Genomic DNA, 15172 nt, shown 5'->3' on the forward strand with positions numbered 1-15172 from the left:
CGAAAGCCAGTAAAAGGACATCACACATAATATTGTGGCAACAACAGAAGCCAGGCCACCAAGTATAGACAGAATTACTGGCATGTTAAGGTAACAGCAAGTAATGCTGTTTCAACTTTAACCTTTACATGGCAAAATCCAGCCGCTGCTGCTACGGAATTTATGAATGACAGGATGTATGGTTGTCTGTGCCATTTCAATGTTTACAACATTTAGGTAACATGGACAAAGAAAGTGAAAACTGTGTGGCAAAACTGTTAAAAATCCGAATGTGAGAGTGAGAGTTGGCCATTATGTGTATACCTTTTATTGGGGGTACACATGAGAGTTGAGTGGGAAGGAGTCTTATTATGTAAACAAAATGAGAGTTACTGGTACTCAGTAATGAGATATGATACTGTGCCTGTCATTCGTTGCCTCCTAAGGAAAAAGAGAGCGTATGAGTATTGCTGTCAACTGCCATTGCGCATACGCCACAATGAATGTTATGTCATAAAAATCCAAAAAAACAACAACTACAACAAAATATAATAAGAAAGTGAAAAAGAAGAATCACAAGCAAAAAAAGGAAGCAAATCGTGCCCCCACACACACAACATTTTGTTTGGTGTGCATCTATTCTCAACACTGCCAGTTATAGTACTCCACATTCTTACTCCACTAACATACTAACCCACAATGTGCATTATGCCACCACCACCATTATCACCATTGGACTCTGCACAGACACATACACAGACTTACTCGACTTTATAGTATTTTTTCAATGTGACTCGATTTGTATGTCATTGTTGTTTTTGTTGATATTTAGGTTTTTGTCTCTTTCTCAGCTGCTTTGCGCTTCTAGAAATGTTCATTTACTGTGTAAAGGAATTTGCTGTTGTTTTATTTTTGTCATTATTTTCTTCTTTCTCCACTCTCTACACCAGGGGCGAGCTTCTTTGCTTAGATCGTATAGTGAGGGCGCCCACTGAGTTGTTTTTGCATTTGCTTCGCTCTCTCACGTACAGTATAAATGAATGAAAACAAACAAAAACATAATGTGGTTGTTGCTTTTTTGACTCATACGTTCATACATGTCTTCGCTTTGGTTGTATTTCTGTGGTCGTCGCTGCTCTACACTCATCCAAATATGCAATTCATGCAAATCATGATGATGATGTTCAAAATAAATGGCATAAACATTAAAAATAGAGAGATTCTTGTTGTTTTTCTATACACAGCGAGATGCGCGCAAACGCACAGTGGTGTGCCACTGCATAAATTTGAAATGTTTACATACAAATAAAATACTCATATACATTAAAAAAATAAATATAAAAGTTTTAATCTACGAATATATAATAAAAATATTTTATTTTTTCTATTCTTTTAGGTATGTTCTATATCTGAATGGGATCTAAATTATGGTTAAATAAAAAATAAGGTAGGTAACTTTATTATCAGACTAGCAGACCCCGGTCCGCGTTGCTGGCCCGTCGTAATTAGTTTTATTGACAATTTTTTTGGACTTTATGCTTGACAATTCAAAAATAGATATTTTTTACTTCACTTCTTCGGTCCATTGTCAAACCGAAGAGGATTTTAAATGTATCAACAGATTTTGTCTCTAACCTTTCTTCTCTCATATGGTATTTGTCGAATTTTGTGCCCATTGATGCTGCTTAGGATTTATTATCGTCCACGTCCCATGTCTTTAAAATAAAGCAATCAAATTATAAAAGTTTAAAAAATTTAAGTCTAATTCTCCCACTGATTGAGACTAATATGTTTTAGTTTTTCATGCCTGATGGACCGTTGAACCTCACCATTTAAAGAAATTTGTAAATATATCGTTATTCTTGATCGGGGCGCAACCATCGCAATTTGCAAGCCGATGCACTCATAAGTTTGGCAAATATAGCGATTAGAAAACAATAGGCCCCCGAAATTCGTCTACAAATATATAGCACTAGCAAAATGCCCGCTACTTCGTATGCGGAAAAGGAATAATTTACAAACAAAAAATATTTAATATGAAAATGGTGATTTATTAATACCTATCTGATGTATCATATTTTACAGCTCCATCTGTTCTCCCAAATCCAATTATAGTAGCATTTAGCTTTTTCGTTTACAAGAGTAGACATTTCCAAAACATTCTCATCATTTCCACTCTAAACGCCAAATGCAATCCTAAGACCAATTTGAATCAACTTCTGTGCGATTTAGTAATTTTCGTACACTTATGGTACATATGTATATACACAACGCCCTCCATATCTCAACCCTACACTTGGTGTGTAGCGACCATAATATCAAATTTCCGAATTTCACCACTATTCATATACCAAATTTAGTACCATTTAATACTTTTCGTACGAAAGCACGAATTTCAATAACTATCTCAATCCTCCACTCCAACAGTAATATTTATTCTTTATTTCAGGATTTTAGCTCGATTCGTTTACCAAATCCAAATTGTATCACATACTTTTCGTACGCATAAATAGAAATTTTCAAAACTACTTAAATCCTCCACTCTAACAAAAATCTTTATTCCGAATTTCAGGATTTCACCTCTACTCGTTCATCCATATCCAAATTGAATTAATTTTAGTACCATTTAGTACATTTCGTACACTTAAGTACGAATTTTAAAATCCGTCTTAATCCTCTACTCAACATAATAATAATAATTCCAAATTTCTGGATTCCAGCTCCATCCGTTCACCAAAATCCGAATTGTACCAAATTAAGTATTTTACGTACAAGTAAGTACGAAATTAAAAAAAATACTCTCTCAATCCTACACATCAACAGTAATCTTAATTCCAAATTTCAGGATTCAGTTCTATCCGTTAACCCAATTGTACCAAATGCAGTACTTTTCGCGCGCAAAAGTACGAAGTTCAAAAAACCATCTCAATCCTACACTCCAACAGTAACTTTAATTCTAACTTTCAGGATCCAAGATCTTTCCGTTCACAAAAAAACCAAATTGTACCAAATGTAGTACCATTTAGTACTTTTTGTACTCATAAGTATTAATTTCCAAAACTACCTCCATATTGCAATCCTACACTTCAACAGTAATCTTAATTCCAAATTTCAGGATTCCAGCTCTATCCGTTCACCGAAATCCAAATTGTACCAAATTTAGTACCATTTAGTACTTTTCGCGCACAAAAGTATAAAGTTAAAAAAACTATCTTATTCCTACAGTCTAACAGCAATCTTAATGCCAAATTTCAGGATTCTAGCTCGATTCGTTCACCCAAATCTAAATTGTACCAAATTAAGTACCATTTAGAACCCTTCGTACCCATAAGTACGAATTTCCAAAATATCCTCAATCCTACACTCCCACAGTAATCTCAATTCCAAAGTTCATGACTCGAGCTTTATACGTTCACCCATATCCAAATTGTACCAAATTTAGTACCATTTAGTACTTTTCGTAACCTTAACTACGAATTTCCAAAACAACCTCAATCCTACACCCCAATAGCAATCGTAATTCCAAATTTCAGGATTCTAGTTCGATCAGTTCATCCAAATTCAAGTTGTATTAAATTTAGTACCATTTAGTACTTTTCGTACACATAAGTACGACTTTCCAAAACTACCTCTATAACTGAATCCCACACTCCAACAATAATCTTAATTCCAAATTTCAGGTTTCCAGGTCTATCCGTTCACCCAAATCCAAATTATACCAAATTTAGTACCATTTAGTACTTTTCGTACCCATAAGTACGAATTTCCAAACCTACCTCAATCCTACACTCCAACAGTAATCTTAATTCCAAATTTCAGGTTTTCAGCTCCATCCGTTCACCCATATCCAACCTGTACTAAATTTAGTACCATTTAGTTCTTTTCGTACGCATAAGTATGAATTTCCAAAACAATTTCCATTTATAAAGACCACTTCCTAACTTTGATTTCCATACCAAATTCCAACTTTCTAGCTAAATCCGTTCAAAATATACAATTGGTACTAAATTTAGTACTTTTCGTACACTTAGAGATCGAATTTCCAAAAACCCTTTGGTACATCTTTCTAACTCTCCATCAGTTACCCCCATTCCAAATTTCAGAATTCTATCTCTTCCCGTTTGCCTAATACAAAGAGTACCATATTTAGTAACTTTTAGTACTTTTCGTACCCTTTTAGGTCGAATTTCCAAAAACCCAGCCTTATCTCACCCCTACACACCGGCAGCAACCCACAGTCAAAATTTCAGGTTTCTAGCTTCAGCGGTTTCGTCTGGGCGATGATATACATTCACTCATCACTAGACATCGGATTTTGCATATTTGCATATTTTTTATTAATAAAGATACGAAAATTCTGATTGGACCAAAATTCGTTTTGAAGAAAACTGAATGCAATGACAGGCTCATATTTTTTATTTTTTTGCATATTTTGCATATGCACAAAATATGCAAAAAATATGCAAAATATGCAAAAAATATGCAAAATATGCAACTAATTTTTTTTGACGAAAATCGTCAAATTAAAGTTGGAAAGTCATCAAAAAGTGTTCTAAATTAAGTTTATTGCCGTTAAACGTCGATTTCTTAGCAGATTATTATGTTATTAATTATTATTCCGCCACAGCAATAAATCTGGACTAAAACACTTAGAAAATTTCCTATAACCCAGCCTTCTTATTACAACATAAGTTGCTTTCTAATACAAATTTGTTCAAAAACTCAATCAGAAATGTCAAAATGAACGTATCCAAATATGTTGATAGTTTCTGCTCGGCCAAATTGTCTGACAGAATAACAAATGAGCTAGAAATTAAGACTAAGACAATATTGAATATTACATAAAATCTTTCATATTTTACTAAAAACATATAAGATATAAAAACATATACAGGGCAATCATGAAAATTTTCCCTCCGAATTTTCCGCACGGAAAATGATTTTAGAAAGTGAAACTATTCTATTCTAGTCAAATCGACAAAAATATTCCCTTTTTGGGTATAAATATGGAAAAAATTGTGAATTTTGGGAAAGGAAACAAATTATGTAATATAATTGTTCCACAAACATCCCAGGCGGGACAGGGGAGACTTCTCTCATATCAATGAGTGCACCCCGATTCATATTAGCTCAATGATATGGGACCTACTGTTTATCGCCGAGTCCGAACGGCGTGTCTAAGACACCACGTGTAGAATAGTTGTACAAGGCTGAAATACTCAGAAAATGTCGCCAAAATTACTAAGGGGTATTTTGCCACCGTTGAAAAGTGTTTGATGTTGACTGGCCGGGGAATCGAACCCACGACCTTTAGCGTGCAAGGCGGGTGTGCATACCATTGCACCACGGTGGCACCCACCGGAATTGCACGAAATTGTTATTCATGATTGCACTGATAACTATATTTTAATACCCTAAGGGTATTATGTCTTAGTGAATGAGTTTGCAACATGCAAAAGGAAACAAAATAGACCCACAGTTCCTTTTGATTATCTGCATAGATTCGCACTTATCCAGGTATTTTTGAAAACAAAGTACAGGTCACATTATAGACCAATTTTTTTTTTTTGGCCCTAGGGCGATCCCTGTTTTGTTTGAAAATTAAGATTCCTTGAAATCTTTGCCTTTTAGGTGTATAGTGCCTTAGGCAATTTTAATGACAATATTGCGGCGAATATTTTTCTTAATATATTTATTTATATCCTAGACAACAAGACTAACGTGTTATAAAAGGTGTTATATCCTTGTACTCGATAATTTTTTCTAAATGTTGCTGAAAAAAATTTTACAGCAACTCCTCCATTAAACAACTATCCAAATTCGAAACATTTGTAATAATTAGTTCAAATTATCGAGTACACGGTCAGGTATAAGTTAATTAATTGTATAATTTCTTTTCGACTGTGTTATCAAAATTGTTTTCCTGTAGCAGGAATGACAGAACTATATTTTTTAGCATTCCAAATGCTTTTCTAGCAGAAATATGTGAGTGGTTTTGTCATGTTAAAGATAATTCCAAGGGTTTGACTTATTTTACCACCACCACGCACCACCACGCTATTGTGTGGTTTTTCTGAGTGATGTCATTTTGCACTAATCATTTGGTGTTCTTCACATCAATTTTAACTACATCCCACTTTAAATAAAACTTGTTGCTTTTAAAATTTGAAAACAACAAAACCCGAGATTAAGCTGAAATTATTTTACAACAATAAAATAATACACATCTCAACACAACTGCCAAAAGTGAATCTAAAAATAATGCATTACTTTTCGCCGAGGAGTGAACATTTCCCAATTCTGCATTAAGCGGTTGTATGCTTACAATATACATATAAAATTATGTATTTTTAGTGCATTAAACTAAAACCATGTCATCATCATTTGACCACAAATATAGGACTAAACACTATAAAATATATTCAAATCAAATATGTGGATATTCAAAGCGTATACTTCTAATTCCAGAACCTGGAATCGTAAATGGTACTTTAGTACTTTTTCCCATTTTGCGCTAAAAAACGAACCCTTTTTCCAAAAACTAGAAAAAATTGCGCTTTTATCTAAACAAAAATAGCGATGACTAACTCCAGCTCCTTTGTTTTTCTGCTAGACAATTTTAGCCGATTAGAAACTATCATCATATTTGGACATGTTGATTTTGACATTTCTGATTGAGTTTTTGAACTTTTTCCATTATCTATCTACATTTGTATAGGAAGCAAATTATGTTGTAATAGGAATGCTGGGTTATTTGACATTTTGTCACCTTGTGAAAACGGATTTAAGTCTTGTTAGTCTAGATTTATTGCTTTGGCGGAATATCTGGAGAGTCTCAATAACATAATAATCTGCAAAAAACTATGTTAAACGTCAAAAAATTTAATTTAGAATGCTTTTTTGATGTTTTTCCAAATTTAATTGACGATTTTTGTCAAAAAAACACTTGCATATTTAGCATATTTTTTGCATATTTTGCATATTTTTTGCATATATTTTGCATATTTTTTGCATATATTTTGCATATTTTTTGCATATTTTTTGCATATTTTTTGCATATTTTTGATATGACCCCAAATATCGAAAAATTGACCCTCAAAACGCCTAGATCCAAAATTTGAGTCCAATCGGATAAGAAATAAAAAACATGCTAAAATCCGATGTCTACTCATCACTAAGCTCTTTTATATATGTAATATAGATAGATTTTGAACAAAGGGACATTCCTGAACATTTTTTAAAAATTTCATGAAATTAGGTTCAGTAGTTTTGGAAAAATATGTATTGAAAAGAATGGGAGTGGTAATCAGTTTTCTTGATATAACATATTTATTTTATGGCCAACATTTCAAGAATTATTCAAATCGGTCCAGCCGTTCTCAACTGATGCCATTACCAACGAACGACATTTGATTTTTATTTATATAGATATAGCATTTTAAAGCAATAGGGTATAGGGAAAGAATCCCACTACAGGGAAACAAATTGTAGTGTAATACTCAGAATTAACCGTCCTACATTTCCCAAGCCGTATAGTCGCCACACGGTCAGTTTTGCCGAAGAAACTGGCGACCATTTGATTGGAAGTGCTTCCTATATGAACAATTTTCGTTGGATTTGGCTCGCATTCGAAGACCCAAACGGTCGATTCCTGTTTTGTTTCGGGCTCCTAAACATAGATCCAAGATTCCTCGTCTGTGACGATCGTATAAAAATTGTTTGAAGCACCGTGACCGTTTTTATTCACAATTTCTTTGCACCAGTCCACAAGATCCTTTTTTAAAGCGATTGTCCAGTTTTGCTGGATCTAAGGAGAAAAATCCATTTTTGTGGTCAGGTGTTTATGCAATATCAAATGTTAGTTGGTGGAAAGAAAGTCCAGAAAGTTTTCGTGCGTCCCTCGTATTTAAAATTCTGTTGAAATCAAGATATAGCTCGCAATATTTATTATAGAGCTTTATAATTTGGTACAGAAGTTTATATTGCTCCTAGGATGTTTGGTATTAAAAATGGGCTATATCGGTGCACTTTTAATATAGCCCCCATAGTACCTTCCGATTTTCGGCATTTTAATTTTTACGACGAAATGGCTGAAATTTCGTATTTAGTCTTTTCCCGCCAGAAATTTGTCAGTATAGACCCACCTTTTGATATAGCCCCTATAAAACGGAAGTTTTTAGCCTCATTATCTCACCAAACTGGCTGAAATTTTGAATTAAGTCTTCTTTGGGAGCGCTCAACTTTCCCCCAGAAATTTGTTGCTATGAGTCCAAGTTTTGATATAGCCCTCATAGAACGTTAACTCCCGATTTTCGTTAGTATTAAAGTTTTAGATAAATTAACACAACTAAATGGCTTACATTTCGTTTTTAGTTTTCTTCGTTGTGAGTACAAAACTTTCCCCTAGAAATATGACTACCTTTGATATAGCCCCAATAAAACGGTACAACCCGATTTTCAATATTTTCAAAGTTTTAGCGACATTATTACACAGGTAGACATAACATCGGTATTCAGTCTTCGCTAGGGGTATAAAACATTCGTACAGAGGATTGGCGGTATAGATCCACCATTTAATATTATCCCCATGTAAAAGTACCGCTCGTTTTTTTATTTTCGGACCGAAATGTGGATAAAAAAGTTTTATTCCGAAAATTGGTAATACGGGGCAATCTTTTCGTAGGGACACCGTGGCAGATGAACGCAATTCTTTCATAAACTAAGGGAAACCATTCTATTTTGCTTCAATGCAACTAGTGGAGAAGGCTACAAAAAGTTCGGACCGGCAGAACTTAACGCGTTTCTTACCTCTTTTATTTTTTTAATAAATACCGAACAGACGATATATCCTTTAGATATACCCAGCTTTAGGGTAATTACCTCAGTCAGTATGGACATATCCCCGCTAAAAGTTCTACTTTCGTAATAGGAGCCGCAAGGCCTATCTGCTTTAAAAATTTCGAAACGATCCTAGAAATGTCCCTAAACTGCACATTTGCGAACATTTTTGAAATTTCCTGTTGGAGGTAATCGAAGAAGTAAACCGATATAGTTCATATTCGAAAATTTTTAAGGTGCGCCAAGGATGGACCAACCAATGCCAATAATACCTTTCGATAATTTTCGTCCCATCAAACACTTTTGTACCTTTATGTCAGAAAGTCTTGAATTGCCCAAGAAAATTATTATATTGCGGTAAGCAAGACCACAAGAAGTATTTTCGGTAATAATTTACAAACGATCCTCGAATAGTCCTTAAACTGCACGTAAGCAATAACCCCTAGCGTGATTATGGTGACACTACACTCACTTAAAACTGTGGAATCCTTGTGAGGGGTGATGCTATAAGAGTTACTTTTTCCAACAGCATTTTTTTGACAGATCACTAGACAGCGGAATTTTATGCAACCCCTATTTTTGGTCCGATTCATGTCAAATTTTGGGACTGGGCATATTTTTGGCTTCTGATTACATTGCAATCGAAAAATATGACATATGCAAAATTACATATTTTCTTATGCAACAAATATTTCAATAATAAATACAAAAATGTTTGTGTGTACAATTTTTCGGTTTCAAATTCTCTTCAGACAAGTCAATAAAATAGAGAAATGTATAACCACAGCCACAACCTTCAAAATACCGAAAATAGGGAGGTATCGTTTTATGGGGGCTATATGAAGGCCTGAACCTAATCCGACAAATTTTAGGTGGAAAGTTTTTTACCCCCAAGGAAGACTTAATACTAAATTTCAGCCATTTTGGAGGGATTTTGAGGGCACAACCTTCAAAGTACCAGAAATCCGAAGCTACCGTTCTATGGGATCTATACCATAAAATTTCAGGTGGAAAGTTTTATACCCACAACGAAGACAAAATGCCAAATTTCAGTAATTTCGTGGTATATTGTGGCCACAACCTTTAAAATACCGAAAATCGGGAGGTTCCATTCAATGTGGGCTATATGAAGACGTAGACCTATACCGATAAATTTCAGGTGGAAAGTTTTATACCCCCAACGAAGACTTAATACCAAATTTCAGCCATTTCGTAGGGATATTGAGGGCACAACCTTCAAAATACCAGAAATCCGGAGGAACCATTCTATGGGGGCTATACGAAGGACCAAGGAAGACTTATTATTAAATTTCAGCCATTTCGGAGGGATATTGAAGGCACAACCTTCAAAATACCACAAATCCGGAGGTACCGTTCTATGGGGGCTATATGAAGGCCTGAACCTAAACCGAAAAATTTTAGGTGGAAAGTTTTTTACCCACAACGAAGACAAAATGACAAATTTCAGTCATTTCGGTGGGATATTGAGGCCACAACCTTCAAAATACCGAAAATCGGGAGGTACCATTCTATGTGGGCTATATGAAGACGTGGACCTATACCGACAAATTTCAGGTGGAAAGTTTTATACCCACAACGAAGACAAAATGCCATATTTCAGTCATTTCGGTGGGATATTGAGGCTACAACTTTCAAAATACCGAATATCGGTAGGTACCGTTCTATGGGGGCTATATGAAGACGTGGACCTATGCGGACAGATTTCAGTTGTAAAGTTGCATACCCCTAACGTAGACTTAATACCAAATTTCAGCCATTTCGGTGGGATATTTAGACCACAAATTCGTGAATATATTTTTGCATATGCTCATTGTAAAAATGCAGATATGTAAAAATATGTCAAAATATGCCAAATATGCAAACATTTCTGGGCCTAATTCGTTTTATTTTGTAATAAAACGAGTTTCTGTCTAATCAGATTTTCTCTACGACCATCCTAACCATATATGCATTTGCATAGGATTCCGCTGTCTACAGATCACGCATGAGTCGTGTCACGTGTTCACGTTATTTTTGTTTAGTACTGTTTGACGTTTACAAATCGTTCAAGTTTATTACGAAAATTCGCGTTATGTGGGGACCCAGCAAAAATACTCATTACAAATTGGCCTACTTTCTCATTATTTTAACATGGGCATGTCATAAGGAGTAAGTACTTATTTTTTGGCCACTACAAAGTAGATAAATAAGTAGTTACTCCCTGGTTACTTCAAGTCGTAACTACTTATTTAAGTACTTATTTATTTACTTTTAAGTGCCAAAAAATAAGTACTTACTCCCTATGATATGACCGTGTTAAAATAATGAGAAAGTAGGCCAATTCGTAATGAGTATTTTTGCTGGGGAGTGTCTTTCGAACCCAATTTTGTTCAGTGATGAGACACATTTCTGGCTTTATAGGTATGTAAAGAACCAAAATTGCCACATTTGGGAAAAAGAGCGACTTAAAGAGATTCAAGAGCTGTCACTAGATCAAGAACAAATAAAGGTTTGTGGATCGGTGGAATCGTCCGACCCTATTTCTTCAAAATGATGCCGGTAAGGAATTCATTGTCGATGGCGACCGTTATTGCGCCGTGCTAACCGACTATTTCATGTCTGAAGCTGAAGCTCGTAATCTCGGCGACATTTGGTTTCAACAAAACGGCGCCACTTCCCACACATCGCATCAATCAATTGAAAGAACACTTCGGTGAGCACGTTTTGGATGAGTCGATTGATGAAAACTTTAGACGTGCCATTCGCAAGTTACCAGTCGAAAAGCTTGAACGAGTCATTGAAAATTGGACTCAACGGATGAGCCTCTCGACCAATATTTGTTAGACATAATCTGCAAAAAATAAATGTCATCGAACGTTCTTTCAAATGATAATAAACATTCCCCATTCAATTTGATTTTTCTGTGTTTTTTCTTTAGAGTAAGAACCTCTAAATGGATCACCCTTTATATGTGACAGACTGTAACTCTATTACCTAATCACGTCATCAACATAATTGCCATCAATAGAAAGGTCTTCTAAATATAACTCACGTGGGCGTAATGTACCTTCCACAAATAAAAATATAGGATACGTATTAAAAATTTTACCAATTTTCACACTAAAGTTTTGGTCAATTTAAGCGGCTAAATGTTATCTGATCATTATTTTAAATTGCATCCTCCTTCTTTGTCATAAACTCAAATATTACTCAAAATTTCTGGCCGATCGAACTATAATTGCGACCTACAGAGCCGCTACGAAATCGGGTAAAATTTTTGTTTTTGGTCCATTTCACCCACTAAATATTTTGCCATCATCACCAAAAACTATAGGGGTCTATTCTGGTCTGAACACGTCCTCCATGCAATTGGTCCATAATTGACGATTGGTCCATAATTGCGGCTTGTAAGTTGATTAAAATTTTTAATGGACTGACGGAAGGATCCACATCTCAAAATCGCTTTGTCTCGTCGAGATATGAATTTTGGTATACCACATGTGGGGCCTACTACAAATATTTCGCGGTGTTACATGAACCAACCTACCTCTGTTTCTTCAGGAATTTGGCACAATGACAAACTCTATCAAAAATTATAAAAATCGGTTCAGACTTGGATATAAACATGTATTTCTTTAGCACCCGATTTCACATAAATAATGCACAAAAGCGTTCATAACTCCGGTCAAGCTAAGTCAAGTCCAAAATTTGTCTAGAACAGAGTCTGTTGACTTTGACTTAAATCAGTTCCGAAACATGTGTTTTTGCGGAGTGGTGCATTGTTGACAACGTACATAGTTATACAATTTTTATTAGCATATTAGCGTAATTGAATAAAAAATCCCTACAAACAAACCACTTTTTAATAGGTTTTTCATCGAATCACCTTATAAGTAAGATTTTATCTAAACTCAAATAAAAGCATATTAAAATCAGGAAATCTCGGTTGTGTAAGAATCATTATGACGGAAATATTCCCTCAGCCTTTGACCAAAAAAAGAAGCAAATATATAAAATATATTGACTTTGTATCGTGACATCAAAATACCGTAGTTTGGACCAATCAGAAACTCCTTACGAGAGTTATCTTGCGGATTTGCCATTTTAGTTGGTGCCGCAAGGGTTTCTTGGAGCTTTTGAGGCCATTATCTCGGGCAGTATAAAAAATACTGCGCGAAAAATATTGTACCGTAGTAAAGGGAGTCGAAAGAAGTATCTACGGAGTGGACCGATATAGTCCATATTCGAACCCGATATATATCTGAATATCGATGTGCAAAGATTGGACCAAATCGACTGCTCCCTTCGATAGTTATCGTTCACACCATTTTACAAAAATAATTTGAACTTTTGTGTGGGAGGTACCCTAAGGAGTGGGCCAATATGGCCCACCTTAGAAATTATAATTTTTTCTATAAAAGGGGGGGCCTTCGCCCAGGGATTTAAAACTTTCTTAACATTTTTGTGATCAGAACAAAAAGACTTACCTGCAGAATCAACATGTCAATTCCATGTTTCAAATAACCAAGTAATAAAGGAATGTATTTCGGAACTTTAAAGAACTTATCACATGATATTACTGTAACTAAAGATCTAGACGCATAGGCGTGATCAATGTTTCCCATTTTTAACTTTACAAATAACCAAGTATTAAAGGGTGGTACTTGGGAATTTTAAAGGCCTATATCTCGGGAAGTATGAACTTCCCCCAGAAAAACTTTATCGTTTTATAATCAGAATGGAAAGATCTATCTGCGGTTAATGTTTTAGATTTTTCTCTTTACCAATAACCGAGTAATAAAGGGGGGTATTTCGGACCTTTATAGGCCCATGTCTCGGGAAGAATGCACTTTATATTTTTGTAATCATGATAGAAAGACCTACCTGTGGTAAAAATTTCAGATTTTTCCGCCAGCTGTTGGTATAATCAATTTATGCCATTATTTCGAAGAGGCACATTTTTGGTCGTATCGAAGTGTATATCAAGGCCTAAGAACATAAGCTGCCCCGCCTGATTGCCTTGCTTTCCTACTCCATTTCTGACATGGCAAAAATAAAAGAATAAAGAAGAAAAGAGCAACCTAGTTCGAAATTGGCTCGGCTTTCTTTATTCTTTTATTTTTGTTATGTCAGAAATGAAGCAGGAAAGAAAGACAAGCAGGCGAGGCAGCTCAAGGGCTGAGGCAATAAAAATAAAAAAAAATTTGAAACTGGTTTGTCCGTAAGCTTTTTCAACATTTAAATGGAATAAACTTGTTTTTATAATTAGTAGGCAACAAATGCATTCATTCGTCCAGTGAAACTATTTTTGTTTTTTAATTCATAAAAACTAATAATTTTGATTTAAAAAAGAAACTAATAATGTGAAATTCACTCTGGAACCACTGTTCCCACAGAAGAGAGTTCACAAAAAGAACATTTAAATAATGACAGAGCTGTCTCAAAGCCAGCAGCACCCCCATTCTGTAAGCCCACAACAAATATTTGAGTTGTGTTGTTGCTGGTTTTGCATTTTCATCGTAACCTAATTTACAAAATTGTTGTTGGTGTTGTTACTGTAGAAGATTCTGATATTGTTTCTCGTCTCTTTCGAATTTCGTTTAATATTTTTGTTTTATGCAATTTACGTGCTGAACCCAATACAAATAACGAACGTGTGGCGTCTACTCCAAAAAAGCAAAAGTAGGCAAATACGAGAACACAATTCAGTCATGTGGGCCACTATCAAACACCACAAACAACAACAAAATAAAACACACAAAATCGTGGCAGACACAAAAAATCTATAAAAGAACAACGACAAGAGAATTTAAAAAAAAACTCATATGTTTGCATTTCACATTAAAGGAAAAAGCAAAAAATTCGATTTGCGTTGGGGGTGGGGGGTGTGCTTGTTAGATTTAGCAGAAAAAAAAAATAAAATCAAAAATATATAAAATAAAATGTGAACTGTGTTTCCTGTTCTCCTGTTCTCCCATTCAAATATTTTATTTGCTTTTTAAGATTTTATGAGTTATTAATAAAAAATTGGAAACAGCTGACATTGCGTGTGACTTTTTACTGCTGTCATTGTTGTTATTGCCATTTCTCATTGTCACCAGTCCTGTCATTACCATTGCTATCGCTATTAAGCTATGGGAGAGTTGCCACTTGTTTCTGTTTTATCAAACGACAAGCCAAACAGCAAACCATTAATTCTCATATGAGAGCATCAAGAATGACAACAGAAAAAGACAAAAACAATTTAATATAATTAATTATATACCCTGCCAGCATTTGAAAGTGAGTTTTTAACTCCCTCGCCTAGGAAGTCACCCCGGAGACACGCCAAGGAACATCGTTGGTGAATTACACA

General features: G+C 34.9%; 1 protein-coding gene across 7 annotated transcripts in view; it reads left to right on the top strand.

The window, feature by feature from the left end:
- Window positions 1-15172, top strand: part of Tob (Transducer of ERBB2) — a 143273-nt gene that overhangs the window by 44515 nt on the left and 83586 nt on the right. For 5 of the 7 annotated variants that reach the window (XM_073972248.1, XM_073972247.1, XM_073972250.1 and 2 more), the window contains exon 2: window positions 1376-1426. The exons of the other annotated variants lie outside the window; for them this stretch is intronic. The gene's annotated coding sequence lies outside the window, so the exon portion shown is untranslated. The remainder of the gene's footprint in view (window positions 1-1375; window positions 1427-15172) is intronic. 7 annotated transcript variants of the gene reach the window in all.

Source organism: Musca autumnalis, unplaced genomic scaffold (genome assembly GCF_047663935.1).
Source record: "Musca autumnalis isolate F117 unplaced genomic scaffold, ASM4766393v1 scaffold_3, whole genome shotgun sequence".
NCBI lineage: Eukaryota > Metazoa > Arthropoda > Insecta > Diptera > Muscidae > Musca > Musca autumnalis.